At 31.6% G+C, this 15,887-nt stretch overlaps 2 pseudogenes; one reads left to right on the forward strand and one right to left on the reverse strand.

The window, feature by feature from the left end:
* Nucleotides 1–849: 849 nt before the first annotated feature.
* Nucleotides 850–11,882, forward strand: LOC125583917 (annotated as a pseudogene).
* Nucleotides 11,883–13,217: 1,335 nt separating this feature from the next.
* LOC125583918 lies at nucleotides 13,218–14,807 on the reverse strand (annotated as a pseudogene).
* Between the last annotated feature and the right edge of the window lie 1,080 nt (nucleotides 14,808–15,887).

Below are 15,887 nucleotides of genomic sequence, written 5' to 3' on the forward strand. Positions count from 1 at the left end.
CACTTTAATTACTTCTGTGCTTTAAAATATTTTCTATTAATATTAATGTAAAATATTTTGATAAAGTTTATTTTTTGCCATTGTTTTTGAAATATAATTAAATTTTACTTTATTCATAAAATATAACTATTATTATGTATTATACCATATGTGTAGACTTATATTTGCCGCAATTGTAGAAATATTGTTAATTTTTGTTAATTTTTAATTTAAATTTGTAAATATTATTTATCAATAATTATTTAATTCTAAAATTGTACACAAAATTATTGCATATAGAGTTAAATTCTACACATAGAATTAAAATTTTAAGTTTATGTTTAAAACATAATAATATTTTTTGTGTTTGCTGTTTATTTATTTTAAAATAAGCTTATGTGTGTTTTGATTAGGATATTTTATATTTACTATGTCCAGATTAAATATTTTACTATTAATAATTTTTTTCATTTTATTGCTTTAAAAGCCAAAACCAAAAACTAAAAACTAAAAACCAAAATCTAAAGTCACCATTCATGTTTTTCAAAAAACCAAAATCTACTGCAAAATCTAAAATCCAAAAACCAATATCTAAAATCCAAAAACCAAAAACTAAAAACTAAAAACCAAAATCTAAGATCTAGAAACCACACAAACAATCATCACCTTAATATTTCGGTAAATGCTCTATATACTGAAGCCTATGATCTTTAGTGTTGTTTTAAAATTTCTAAACACATTCTACATTTGTATTAATGTATATTAAACTATCTTTCATGGTACATGGACATAGTTTAAATATTTTGGCAATTAATTTAGTAAAACTTCATAATACTCTCTAAATTGGTTGACTAACCACTATAAAATCGATATTCTCTAAAAAAACGAAGACCACAAAGGTTTCAAACCTCTTTGACCTTCATCATTATTGAAAGATGCAACTATGCATTAACATAGAATTTTCATTTTTTTGAATTTTTTTTAAAATCTATGGATTAACCCTTACGAAAATATTTATTTTTCGGAAAATACTCTATATACTAAAGCCTATGATCTTGTTGTTTTATATTTTCTAAACACATTCTAAACATGAGTTCCGGAGGTGTTCTGTTTGTGGCGTTGTGAATTACTGCTCACGCGCTTGTTAGGCTCTGGATTGGAAACTCCGACATAAGTTGGCTTGTGCGCCGGCTGAACAAGGTGCAGCCGGTGACGGAGAAGGTAACGTTCAGATTGAGGGAAACGTTACGGTGATAACGTACCAGTGGTGCCCATAGATTTAAACGAAAAATAAAAGGGTTAAAACACAAAACCCATCACATGGAATTACCTGTGGGACATGTTGTAGCTGGTGTATTTTTCTTGTTAATTTGTTTGTGGCATTCATTCAACAACATAAAACTCTTTCGTCTCAACCCAAACACTTTTTCTTCATCGCATGGCTCCCTTTCTCCAAGTTCAGGTGCTTAGAGCTTTACACAACTCATCAATCATGATAGTCAGACAACTCTTCATTGGTCCCAAGAGACACCAACCCTTCGACCCTGATGCACCATTGCATCGAGTCATATCCGCAGCTTCAAGCATGCCTCCGTGTCTATGTTCTTTATTGTCTATGTTTTTTTCGCAATAGTCTTTGACTGAGCACGGCCTAGAGCAGCTGCAACCGCTAAGGGACTAACGTTTCTTGCTTTGGCCGCTGCGTTCGCTCAGCAGTTGTTTCTCTTACATCTTCACTCTGGTGACAACATGAACTTGGAAGGACAATATCATTTGCTCTTTCAGTTTGTCATTTTCGCTTCCCTCATCACCACTCTAATGGGTATTGCCATGCCACCAAAGAACAAATTGATGTTGTTTACAGTGAGAAAGTCGACTACTCATCTCCAGTATAACCACCAAAGAACAAATTGATCGAAGAGGATGGTAATGACGACCAACAAGAATTTGAATTGTTGAAGAAGATAGGTTATTCTTGATTTGTTCAAATGGGTAAACTCAATGATAGCCAAGACAAGATGTGAAAATGTTATGTGAAAGTTCAGACCTATTAAACCTGTATTTTTTTGAAATTGGTGATTTTTCATATTACTATTAATTATGGTGGTACGCCATGATATTTTATCTTCCCTGTGTATGCTAAATATTGTGAAATTACTGTTGGTAAGGATTTTACTTTTCTGGAGATATATAAATTATTAACATATCTACTCTTTTAAATAAACCGTGAAAGGTTAATACACTGTATGAACAATCTATATATGAAGGTGGAAAACTATAAAATCTATAATTAGAATATAACATATCTGACTTAAAAGCGTTCTTACATATCAGTTGTTTGATTTCTTTCATGATTTACCTGGTCCATTGAAAGTTGTGATAACTTAGCTTGGATTTAACATATATGATGTATATCATGTATGTAAGGGTTTCTTAGGACTTAGGAGCAATCCAACAGCTGTCAAAACTGCATTCAACCCATCATTGGGGAGGAAGCTCCCATTGCATGCTTTATTATTTTCATCTCTGGATTCGATGTCCAACTCTGACTCTATTTGTCTGAACCTCAACCCATTTTTACACCTTCAAAATCTCTCTTAGCGTCTTAACCTTTAAAATTTCATGCTATTTTCATTTTCTGGAAAACACGTCGTAATTTTGAGTATGGTATTTAATATAAACTAGATTTTAATCCGCGTTTTTAAAGTGTGGAATATTTTACGTTGTAAAAATCTAATTAGATTAATTAGGGTTTTGTGACAAATGTACATGTCAAAAGATACACGCGCAACCGCACAGGTATTTTTTCAATTTATATATATAGATATTTATTTTAGATCATTGGTAGTATACATTTTTAACGTTAATCATATATCAATATTTATATAACTATTTCAAATACAATAATTTTATAGTTTATATTTTTTAATTAATCAATTGTTTAAAATTATAACATGCATTTATCGCTTTTTATTATATATTTATCTTATTTGTTTGTATTTAGTTACTGAAAAAAATAGTATATGCATGAAACAACATATCTGAAAATTATTTTGTGTTTAATTTATCTAAACTCTGACCTACCGTCCTTCAAAGCTGGATTTTCTTTTAGCAATATTTTTTTATGTTTATTCATTTTAGATAATATATTATTGTATATACAAAATTTTAAGATATGTAAATTTTTTATACATGTATTATATAGTTTGCGAATATTAAGCTGTTCTGTCATCATATTATATTTTTAACATAAATATTAATATTTATAAAAATAATTTTATAAATTTATCAATTTAATATAATTTATCATATTTAGTTAAATATAATATTTTATTTTAACATGATTTATTATTATTATAAAATATATAAAAATAAAATAGAATTTTATTTTTCATTTTATAAATGATAACTTAATATATATCAATGCATAATAATAATTCTATTTAAAATTAAACTATATCATTATTAAAGTAGTTACAAACATTTTATAGTATTAACTTTAGTGAATATATGGAACTTACCAACGTAATTTCTGGTTTTATTTCTAAATTTGAAATTTATATATGAAAATTAAATTAAATTGGACCTACATAATAGAAAAGAACTATTTTGAGATACTGTTAAGAACAACCAAAAATATTTTTAAAAGAGAAACTATAATATATTGTACTTACAAACTAATTTTTTAGTAAATGTTTTTATTTGAAACAAAAAGGATATTTCTTTCTAACAAAATCTTATAAAGATTTTTATAAAATGTATTTTGAAAATTAATCAATTTAAATTGTTATCTATACTAATAAAGCAGAATCCTTCGTCGGATTATGCCCTTGACTTTTTCAATTAATTACAAAAATTTCCATTACCTTTTTCAATTGTTTTAAATGGTTTTCGAAAATTGAAAGCCCAACAATTAGAAAGTAGCATGTTTCTTTCCAACTAAACAAAACAGTCCAATATTTTAAATAATTTATGTATAGACCCATCAAAAAGATGCAAGAAGTATACATTTACTTGGCCATCGTTCAGAGTCCTACGAGCAAGCACTATAATTATCTTACAAACTCATTACAAACTTATTTTATTTTCTCGGGTTTTTAAAGGGAGGTATTTCAGGAATACATCACCCCTGGAACCCATTAGATCGTACTCGTCATCTTATGGCTGGCGCAGTATTGTCTCTGCTAGATCTTTGGTTAGCAAAGGACTAATCAAAAGGATGGGAACAGGATCATCCATCTCAGTATGGAATGACCCTTGGCTTCCATCCACTCGCCCGAGACCAACAAATAAAAATCAACACAATCTTTACCTGGAACTGACAGTGGATGCTCTTATTGATGGAACATCGCGATCATGGAGTTTACAGGTTATTAGGACTCTGGTGGATCCACAAGATGTGAAAATTATTGAAAGTATTCCTTTAAGTAGATTTCATACAGAAGATCGGAATGGTTGGCATTTCACAAACAATGGGAAATACACGGTTAAATCTGGATATGAAGTGGAGCGAGTGTATCCGGACAGAGAAAGTACGCCACCCTTGTATGGTCCTTCGGTAACCCCGCTGAAGGCGTTTTGTTGGAAAGTACGCTGCCCACCTACGATGAAACATTTTTTATGGCAACTATTGACAGGATGTGTAGCGGTTAAGAACAATTTGAGGTCAAGAGGAATGCAAGGAGATACAATTTGTGACTGATGCGGAGCTCCCGAGGAGTCAATTAATCATGTATTTTTTGAATGTCCACCGGTGATTCAAGTCTGGGCACTTTCACGGATCCCAACGAATCCGGAAATATTTCCTACTCAATCATTATTTACCAATATGAATCATCTATTTTGGAGAGTCTCCCCCGAAATGGAGGATCATCATTTTGCATGGATTCTCTGGCATATATGGAAGGGTAGAAACAACAAAGTTTTTAACAATTTGGATATGGACCGAGATACTCTCGAATTGGCAAAAACAGAATCGTTACTTTTGTTTGGAAGCGCAAAATTCTCAGAATCAGGGAATGGACCACACTCGGTTACCTGTACCAGCGGCAATCCCGACCATACCAGGTAGATGGTGTTTTACTGGATCCTGGAAAAATCAGGATATATATTCAGGACAAGGATGGTATAGTACTCTGGAAGGTTATGATGGACTAATGGGAGCAAGGAATACAAGAGCGAGTCAGTCGCCACTACACTCAGAGATAGAGGCTCTCATATGGGCAATGGAATGCATGAGGAACCTTAGATAGTTCCGGGTTACTTTTGCAACGGATTGTGCTCTATTGGTGAAGATGGTTTCGGAACCACAGGAGTGGCCCGCCTTTACAAGCTATCTGGACGACATTACACTTTTGAAGAGAAGTTTCAACAGCTCAGAGATCATTCATATACCACGAACACATAACTCAAAGGCAGACAGTCTCGCACGCAGTGCAAGGAAATAACCGTCATCTGTCGTTCATATGGATGCAGAGCTAACAGTGTGGTTTGCAGAATCTATATGAGTCTGTTCATGTTACTGACAAAAAAAACTTATTTAATACGAGCATAAGAATTTATTTAAAAGCCATAAACTATACAAACCCTAAACCTTTTAATTTAACTAAGTGTAAAATAATTTAACATATGATTATATATTTATACACATAACGAAAGCTAAAAGAATTGAAAATATGATTATACACAGAATATTAAGCTTATTACTGTCTCCAATTTATATTATGCTTATAACTGTTTCCAATTTATGAAATATTTGTCAAGTTAGTAATTTTTGAAGTTTACAATATATATTTTTTTTTTTTCATCAAGTTTACAATATATATTTGATCCAATTATATACTAAGTATACTTCTAACCCAATTCCGTTTTAATAGCTTTCATAATCACTTTGATAATAAAAATAAAATAAAAAATGTAAAATCAATATCATTTTGCTAAATAAAATATTACCTTTTCAAACTTGGTCAACAAGCAATATCATTTAACACAAGAAAACATAACAATTGCTAAATACACTCCTAAATATATGACAGTTTTGTTATTCTTCAATCTATTAGTTAATTCATGAAAATAGTTTAGGCAACAATCATTATTATTTAATGTAAACGAGGGTGCCATATAAATATATTTAATGTGGTTTTCCAAATTATGGTCACCACATATCCCCATTTTACAAAATCAAATCCAGAAATACAAACTATATTTTGATTCACAAAATCTATCAAGTTTCAAATTTAGCATATTTTAGAATGTGCTACTGTTATTTCCTAAATATTGATTTACTTAAACACACGGAAGTTCTTCTTCTTCTTATTATAAATATGACACCGTCGACGCTCTTCTGAAACAAACATTTTTCAACCCTTTTGACCTAACAATTCTGTAAAGAATGTTGTAGCCATTACCTGTACCATTCCTACCAGTTCTATTACTAAAGTAGTACTAATATAGTTCGGCTGTGAATAATGCATCACCTTTTGTTTTTCTTTTAGGAGAAAAGCCATCATTTTGCTTCCTTTTTCATATTTGGATGAGGTATGCAAACAGAGATAGTTCTGTTAAAGTCACATAATATATCAGTGTAAAGCGTAATACACTGAATTTTTTTTACAATTGTATCAAAGTACTTCTCTTTTACGGTGGTAGTATTGTTTCACTTTTAATCCGGTTCCTTTAAAATTATTTCAGATTTAAGAAACTCTTCATATACATGTTAGGATATGTGAAAGAAAACTCTTTTTATTACGTTCTGTGAACAAAAAAAAGAAAAAAAAAACATTTCTTATTTTGTAAGAGTAATTGAACCAAAACAATTTAAAGATGAGCAAACGATTTATACCTTACGATTTCTTGAGTGTGAAGTCGTCTTTTTCGAATATACGTGGTAGACCTTGATTTTCACCATCGATTTTTTTTTTACTGTTATAGAATTTTTTTTTACTTTATAAGTAAAGGGTCACTTTTGATGATCGAATTAGGTGCATTGTTGGACCGAGTGATCTCATTTCTTTTAGATAGTTTTAAATTTTTTTACTTAAAGGGCGGATCATATATTATATGTATGTATTCTATTTCGATCTCTGAATTGAGAAAATCAATGCATAAATTTTTCTATACATAAATCATATAGAAATAAAATTAGGTAATTTATGCATAATTTTTATAAAACAATATTTTCATATAAAGAGCAAAATTAGGATAAAGATATCACCACAATGACTTTATTTTAAAATGATTTGTGAAATGGAAATTGTTGTTCAAATAAGTATTTGATATTTGGTAGACTATATACAGAAAATATGATCAAGTAACTTATAGAGTGTTTGTATTGTGTGGATTAAGTATATCCACAGATAACTTAATCTGAGTAATTCGATACATCATTCATAAATGTTTTCGAATACTATGATTATTGATGAAAATATGGTTGCTACCCACAGGAGCACCTTAATTTATATTGGCATAATTAGTATTCAATAAATATATGTGTTGATTATGTTTAAAAGCCTTGTTTAAACTTGTGTATCTCAAAACTATAAATTTTCTAAAAGATTGCCATATAAAGTCTCGTCTATTCCAGTCCTTACCGGAACCGAATTCTCAGAATGAAAACAGAAAGTTGAATTCATATTAAGAGTACTATACTTGAATTTGACACTCCTCAACAATGTGTCAAATCCACTAATAGTAGATATTACTTAGGACAAAAAGAATTTCCATAAAGCTTGGGTGAAATTGAATAGACTGAAAATTATGATCTTAAGACTAGGCTTAGACGTAAAGGTATTAAAGTTGTCTATTATGTTTACGAAGCTAGACCTATGTAAATCATAAAAGAGCATCACCTATAATGAATATCAAGTAAGATAGAAGAGAAGAAAAAGGCAAAGAAAGATGAAAAGGTCTGACACTTTCCTAAAGATTGCAATAAAAGAAGAAAATTATTAGAAAAAGAATTTTAATCTTTTAAGTTCCATAAAGATTTTTGAATCTATTCTTGTTGTATTTCTTATAAAACTTGGTGGACAGATAATGGTGCTAATGTACATGTAATTAATTTCGTGCACAATTTGTTTATGATCAAAACCGTAATTTCAAGTGTAAACTAAATACTTATGGGAATTAGAGCGAAGTGATAGTTGAAGCTATTGGCACTCCTCATTATGAATATTGGATTTTTTTTGGATTCATTCCAAACATTATATGTTCCATATATTTTTCATAAGTTTTAGTTTTATTAAGAAAACTTGATGACTGAGTTTTTTTTAATTGACTTAAAGAGATGGTTGTTTTAATTTTTTCTTGAACCCTAATTGATCCGGTTCAAGAATATTAGTTGATGGCCAATATTAGGTAACACTGGCCGATCAATATTTTAAAAACACATCTAATTCTGCACATTAAAGGAAAATTAAAGCATAAAATATGTACTAATGATAAGTATCTCTTGTGGCATAAAAGAAGTTAATATATTTCTACTAAAAGAATTTCAAGGTTGGTAAAAGATGAAAGTATTGTGAATCTTGATTTTGCCAACAATGAAATGTGTATAAATTTCATTAAGTATAAGCAAAATAAAGACACTAAGAAATGAGCCACAAGAAATACAAAGCTTCTTGAAATTATACATACAAATATTTGTAGACCCTTTGACGTTTTATATTTTTAGAGATGAAAATTCAATTACCTTTATTGATGATTATTCACATTATTGTTATATATATATATATATTGCATGAAAATCTCAATTTTGGACACATTACAAGTATTCATAATTAAAGTTGAGAGGCAATAAGATATAAAAGTGAAAATCATAAGGTCATATAAAGGTAATGAATTTATGGCAAGTATGTTGAAAAGAGACAATGTCTCGGACGTTTTGCCAAATTTCTCCAAAAATTAAGAATTATATCAGTTACAGCCTGGTTCTCCATGGCATAATGGTGTAGCTGAAAAGCATAACCGTACTTTTATGTAAATGGTTTTATTTATGAAAATTCACTTATATCATTATGGATAGATGCATTATGTATTGCAGTATATTTCTTGAATAAGGTTACCAGCAAAGCAGTTCTCAAGGCTTCTTTTGAACTGCATAAAGGCTGCTAACCTAGTATGGGACATCTCAAAGTATAACGATGTCCAATTAAGCAAGAATATATAATCCTCATGAAAAAAAATTAGATTTCATAATGAGAAATCTAAAAAATATAAGTTAAATTGCCCAAACCATAGTACGTGCTATAGAAACTGATAATGTCAGATTTTATAAGAATGGTAACATTAGTGGGAGTCATAAAGTTAAAGAAGTGGTCACTAAAGAAATTACGGTAAGTAACATGTTATCCTAAATTATGAATGGTGGAAATTTCTCATGTTGTTGTAAGTTTAACAATGTGTAAAACACAATGAATGACCATATACTCCATAATGAAAATGTTGTCAATAATGATCAAGTACATGAAGGTAAAGAGGAAAAAGCATAAGAATGTCTACTTGTATGAGTAGATTTGTTATTTCCAATAGGTAATTTATCAAATTGAATCTGAAGAATTGAATATTAAGATTTGGTTTCTTATTCAGAGCCATAAAAGATATTAATTTTGATAAATGAATCGATGCCATGAAGTAAACTCGATGACTGAAAATGAAGTATGTGACGACTTTCAATTATGTTTAAGAACATAAACAATTTGAGTGTAAGTGGATTTGTAAAGACCAAACTCGACTATAATGAAAATATTGAACGACATAAAGCCTGGTTTCAATCGAAAAGAAGGCATCGATTAGACTGAGTCTTTTTCTCATGAGTCTATAAAAGACTCCATATGAATTATCATGGCCTTGGTAGCTCAGTACGATCTTGAGTTCCATTACCGATGAAAGAATTGCCTTTTTCTTAATGCTGACTTACAGAAAGTTTGTATGCGCCAAACCGAAGATTTCATAATCGAAGCTCAGAGGAAGACATGGTTTACAAACTAAAGAAAGCAATTTATGAACTGAAAAAAAGAAAAAAAAACTTGAGAAATGGTATTAAAATTTGATGAAACCATTAGGAAATTTGGTTTCAAAGAAAATATTTGGAGATCCATGTATATACCTCGAGATCAGTGGGAGTAAGTTCATATATTTGGTTATGTATGTTGATGATATCTTATTGGCAAGAAGTGATCTTGGTATATTAAATGAGACCAATAATTATCTCTGTTAAGACTTTGTAATGAAAGAAATGGGCGAGGCAACTCCTGTGATTGGGATTGAAATTTTCCATGACATAACAGTTTGAAGTTTAGATTTGTCTCAGAAAGCATATATTGACAAAGTTCTTGAGAGATATGGCATGATAATGCGTTCTTCTAGTATTTTTCCTATGAAGAAAGGTGGTAAGTTTAATCTTAAGCAATGTCCGCATAATGAAATGGAACTTAAAGTAATGAAAGCTGAAAATAATTTTTGAGATATGTAAAGGGAACAAAAAATCACTTGATCACATATAAGAAATCAACACACCCACAAGTGGTTGGATTTTCAAACTCATATTTTAATGGATATAATGGTTCTAAGCATTACAATTTTAGCATTGTGTATCTCATCAAATGAGATACCTTACTAAGGAAAGGCTTATAATTGTAACTGCTTTAAGCGTCCAATAAGGCTGAGTGTGTGAAAATTTTATGAGGCTTTTATAAAGTTAATTATGATTGCAAAATTATCCTTGAGTTTGAGACCGTAAGTGCTCGACTCATTATGTGATAGTAAAATATTCAATCTTAAGTAAGACATGATATCTTAAAGGATCCAAGTATATGAACATTAAGATTGATATATGTCATAAAAGTAAAATTTTAAAAGAGAAAAGTTTGTCATTATGCATATATGCACAAAACTTATGGTCACAAACATATTTATGAAAGCTTTACATCCAAAGACATTAAAGAACACCTAGAAATCATGGGTCTAATGGATAGCTATTAAAGTTGTTTGATTATGTTTAGCATATATTTGACAATATATGAGCTCTTAATGACTTTTGAATCTTTTATATTTTGTTTCCAAAGTGTTTACACATTATCGTTGTTGGATTACTGATAACATAATAAGTATTTAAATAAGACATAAAAGGGACCATTATGATACTCCTACTTATGGTCTAACTATGATAGTAAAGAATGTAGTAGTGCATAGAAGGATTCATGTTGCAAAATAATATGTGCCCGCCATGACTCTCATTGTTTGCTAGATTAGCTAAGACAATTATGATAACCAAATAAAAGCAAAGGTTTAACAAATAAAGTCGACCTTATGATTTTCAAAAAGAAATTTTAAGAGATTATACTATCGACCAAGTGGGAGAATGTAAAAAATATACATATGTTTATGAATGGATATTTCTTTCCCATGATGTGGTCTTATAGTAATTTATTTCTTATTGAAATTGTTAAACTTAATGACACTTGGTAACCAATAAAATTGGTAAATAAATAAGTTTATTTCCTAATGTTTTAACTAAAGTATAAGTGGCAAATGTTCTAGAAGAGAAAAGTGACTTGAATGACAAGTCTAATGGAAGATGCTTAAGAGAACGTATGCACTTAATGTTCTAGAACACTTCACACTTGTTTTATCCTAATGAAATGAGTCACCTTAAGCAAAACATTTGTCACTTACTCAATTTTGATGGATGGTTTAAAAGATAAAACTTGCCAAGAAAGACAGAAAGAAAGTCTTGGTGAGGAAGTAATCAAAATTTGATGAGGAAGCTAGGTTCTTCTCCCCACCTATAAATAGATGTTTTTGCTCCATCCTAAAGCATCATGAAGAAAATCTAAATGGAAACACATACAGAAAGGTTGTAGGTAAGGGAACTCCAACTTAAAGATCAAAAAATCATCAATCATGATCAAAACCGTTCAAGAAGATTTCTGAAACCATGAATCAAGGTATTCTGCATTTTTTTCTTATAAGTCTATTATGTGATTAGTCTAGATGTTAAAGATCTTAGGGTTTATGTAAAATCATGTTTACAATACCTGGACTTCAGAAAGCTTTCGTAGACCTTTCATCTCCTCATTGTCCACCCTTGTTGACAAATCATCTCTCCTTGCCTTCAACTCTTCCATGGCTGTCTCCAAATCTCTGAGATTTTCCTCAAGGTTGTGAATATAGCTCGCTTTGACACATAACCATTGAGAAAAACTATCCGCAACTTTTTCACATGACACTGAGACAGAGAGACAACCACCCATCGCTGCAGCTACACAAAGAGTTTTTTTTTTAATAAACTCAAGGAAAAGATAATTTTTGGGAGAATTGTTTGGAGAGAAGAAAAGAAAGAAGATGAATAAATTCGTCTTACAAAGACGTATAATTGCTGAGAGCTCAACGATGCATCTAGTTGCAGAGAATTCAAAGATGAAATTAAAGGCTTTGTTCCAACAACTATAACATTGTTTTAAAAAAAAAAAAATTAAACCTCACAAGTGAGTGTCAATTATTAACAAAGAAGAAAAGACAAAGCTTTGGATAGAAAGATGGAAAGACAAGCTGGAGCATCCACACAAAATTTGCCACAACATATAATTTATATGTGGTCAGATAAGATAACATTACAAATTATGGAGATATCCTTACAACATACAGTACTTTGAACTAGATGTACACTCTGAGTTGTAACTTGTGTCATTTTTTTTTGACAAAACTACCTTCAACAAACGGAGGAGACGTTCACACGAAAAAGGAAAGGAATAAATTATATTTATTTTGTATGATCATTTACTCCTTATGTTTATTTATGTTTATATTTCAGATTTTAAAATCCTTGAACAAATTTGTTAATTGCAGTCAATTGTAATTTTATTTTATCTTTATTTAACATCCACTTTGTTAAATTTTGGTAATTAACTAGAGTCGATCCACACAACCGCATAGATATTTGTTTTAAATTTTAAATTTTTGTTTGTATTAAATAATATAAAATATATTTGTAAATTTAGTTGTAGTACATAATTATTAATATTACATTTTAAAACATAACAGTTTTATTAATTAACTATATTGTATCATCACTATTGTATAGAGTTGAGCAAAATATTCTGATCCGAAAAATCAAACCAAACTAAAATTTGTTAATATTCAAATGGATCCAAAATTTTAATATTCGAAGAACCGGAACCGAAACCAACCTACGACGAAATATTCTGGATAGTCGAAAATATCTGAATCATAATTATATATGATGTATGGAAGACACACATGGATCTATTCTTATTTACATATATCTTTTGTATACAAAGTTATGTACATCTATTTTCAGGCTTTTGGACACTCAAGTGAGAGATTCCCAGGAAAAGGAGAAGACAAACCATTGTCTCTCTTAAAAGTGTTAAGACCCATCCTTCAAGGGCTTAAACGCAGCCAAAACAACGGCTACTTTGCACACAAGAAATCCCAGAGTCCCCACCACAATCTTGTTAGGAAATACGCGGTCAAATTTTATGGTAAACCAGAATTTATGGGAGCGGGAAAGAAGCACACACACACAATTGTTAACGGAGTTCGGCCAATGTTGCCTACGTCTCCGGACCTGCTACAGATCTTTTATTATCAATCAAGGAAATTTTACACTCAGAAATTACTCGTAATTTTTTAAAGAAGATTTTTTGTGAGAAATTTTTTTTTTCTTCTTCTGTTCTCTCTCGTTCTCTCTCTCTGTTTTTCTTGTTTTGGGATACTGTTCTTCTTCTCCTTGTGTGGTTATTTATAGGAGATTATGGGGAGTTGGTGAAACTTCTTGTTGCACCTACCAAAAAACACAAAAGAAATGTGTTGTTGAATTAATCAACAAACACGTTCTTGATACAACTTCTTGTTGTACCTACCAAAAACGTGTTCTCCAATGTAACCTCTGACAGCTAGAACCGATAATCCTATGGCCAACGCGAGACTCAAAACCGGAACCTTGCAGTTCATCTACGGATCTCTGTAGGAGCAGCAAGTAGAGAAATCCAAATGTTCCACCAAAGAAGAAAGCAACGGCAGAATTTTCAGCTAGAGAGAAGGAGAAGACAGAGCTTCCGAGAAGGATGAGAAGTGCATCATAGAGAAGCAGAGGGAGTTTCAAGTTTGCGTATTCTTCCATGCTTTCCTTGTTGGAGACCACTGTACTGCCAATATTACAAGGAGCTGAAGATGAAGAGATTTGATGGGAGTCAGTGAGTTCAGTGATACGTGAAGGTCTGAGTTCCACCATTGACAGGTCACTGCTCTCTCCGAGCAAGATATCATCCACTTCAAAATCATATCGGTAACAGTAGACTTCTTCTACATTGGTCTCTCCAAGAACAGGTCTTTTAACAACCCACGAGCTCGCTCCTCCAACTCTCCATTGTCCTAAAACCTGAAAACAGAACAACACATGACTCATCAGTGACTCCCAAAAGCTTAACTAAAACAAAGTTATCTATGTGAAAGAAGCTAACCAGACTCAAGACTGATCCAAACAGCTCTGATTTTACTCAGTTTCAGCCCTAGAAACGTGAACTCATCAACGGAGCCTCTCTGAAACTTGAAGATTTCATCATTCCTTGACAAAGTTGCAGGTATTGTCTGTAACACCGAATCACCCTTGTCGTCTATCAAGCAGATAAGAACTCTAGCATTCATGTCGCTGATCCCTGACCCGAACACATTACTTGTCTGCAGCTTCACCTTATAAAGAGATCGAGACTCGGTCACAGTGAATGATGGGTTCGCACTAGAAACTTTCACTTCTTCTGCTGGTAAGAGACGCAAAGGTCTTGCATAGCTCTGGTAATCTAAAAGCCCAAAACCTTCATTAGTCTCAGTTGATTAAAGAATGGAAACAGAACCACGAGTGACATCTTGAACATAAACTCTGATGATCATCCAAACCTTATCACTCCTAAGTGAAATACACAGGTTAGAATAGGAGAGATGATGTTACCTTGATAATCGGATGTTTTCGAGCAGGCAGCGCCTCAGAAACTATTTTGAGATGGAGAGCTGATAGAACCAGAAACAACTTCACCTTTAGAGCCTGCAACAACAACGCTGCCTGAGTCATGTGGGCCTCGTATGGGCCAATATCAGACTGCAGAATGAGCCCAGCAGTGAGGGAAATGTCTTTTACGTTTTTGTATTTAAGTTATGCTTTGCCTTGTAAACAATCTATCGATCACAAATCATCAAGGAGAAAACCACCAAAAAAACTCTAAACTTTAAAAAAAAGACCAAAAAAAATGCCAACTCATAAATGAGCAATTTAAATACCCAACTTTTGAATATTGGTCATTTTAATCTTGTTTTTATGTTGACTTGGTAATTTTAACTTAAAAATAGTTCACGTTAACTTTGATTAATAAAAAATAAACATCTGTTAAGTTATGAAACTACGTAGTTTTAGTAATTAAAAGAAATAATGCAATACGTAAGAAAAAAAGCCGTCGAACCCTAACTCCTTCATCCCCAACTCTTGTGGTGACGGTGACTGTTGTTTTTGGTGCAACGAAACTTCTCCGGGACACAATTGTAAAGGATGGCTAAGATTAGGCAATTTGGTAGTGTTCGTCACACTGGTGAATCGGGTGATGGCGAGGTGAGAGTTGTCGAAAGTGTAAGACAACATGTCAGAGATGATGATCGAGCTGTGGAACAGAATGATGATTGTGAGGTTGTTGAAGACGAGGCTGAAGCTGGTTTTGAGAATGAGGTTGATGAGAATGGAATAGGTGTCCAAGAAGAAATTGTCGGAGACTTACGAGGCCAGTTCGGAGATGTTGTCCAAGATGAGATGGATGATTATGATGGGGACAATGGAGATGACATTTGGAATGATGATACTATTCCTGATCCATTGTCGTCTGATGATGATGAAGAAGAGTTGG

The sequence above is a fragment of the Brassica napus genome, chromosome C3, assembly GCF_020379485.1.
Source record: "Brassica napus cultivar Da-Ae chromosome C3, Da-Ae, whole genome shotgun sequence".
NCBI classification, from domain to species: Eukaryota; Viridiplantae; Streptophyta; class Magnoliopsida; order Brassicales; family Brassicaceae; genus Brassica; species Brassica napus.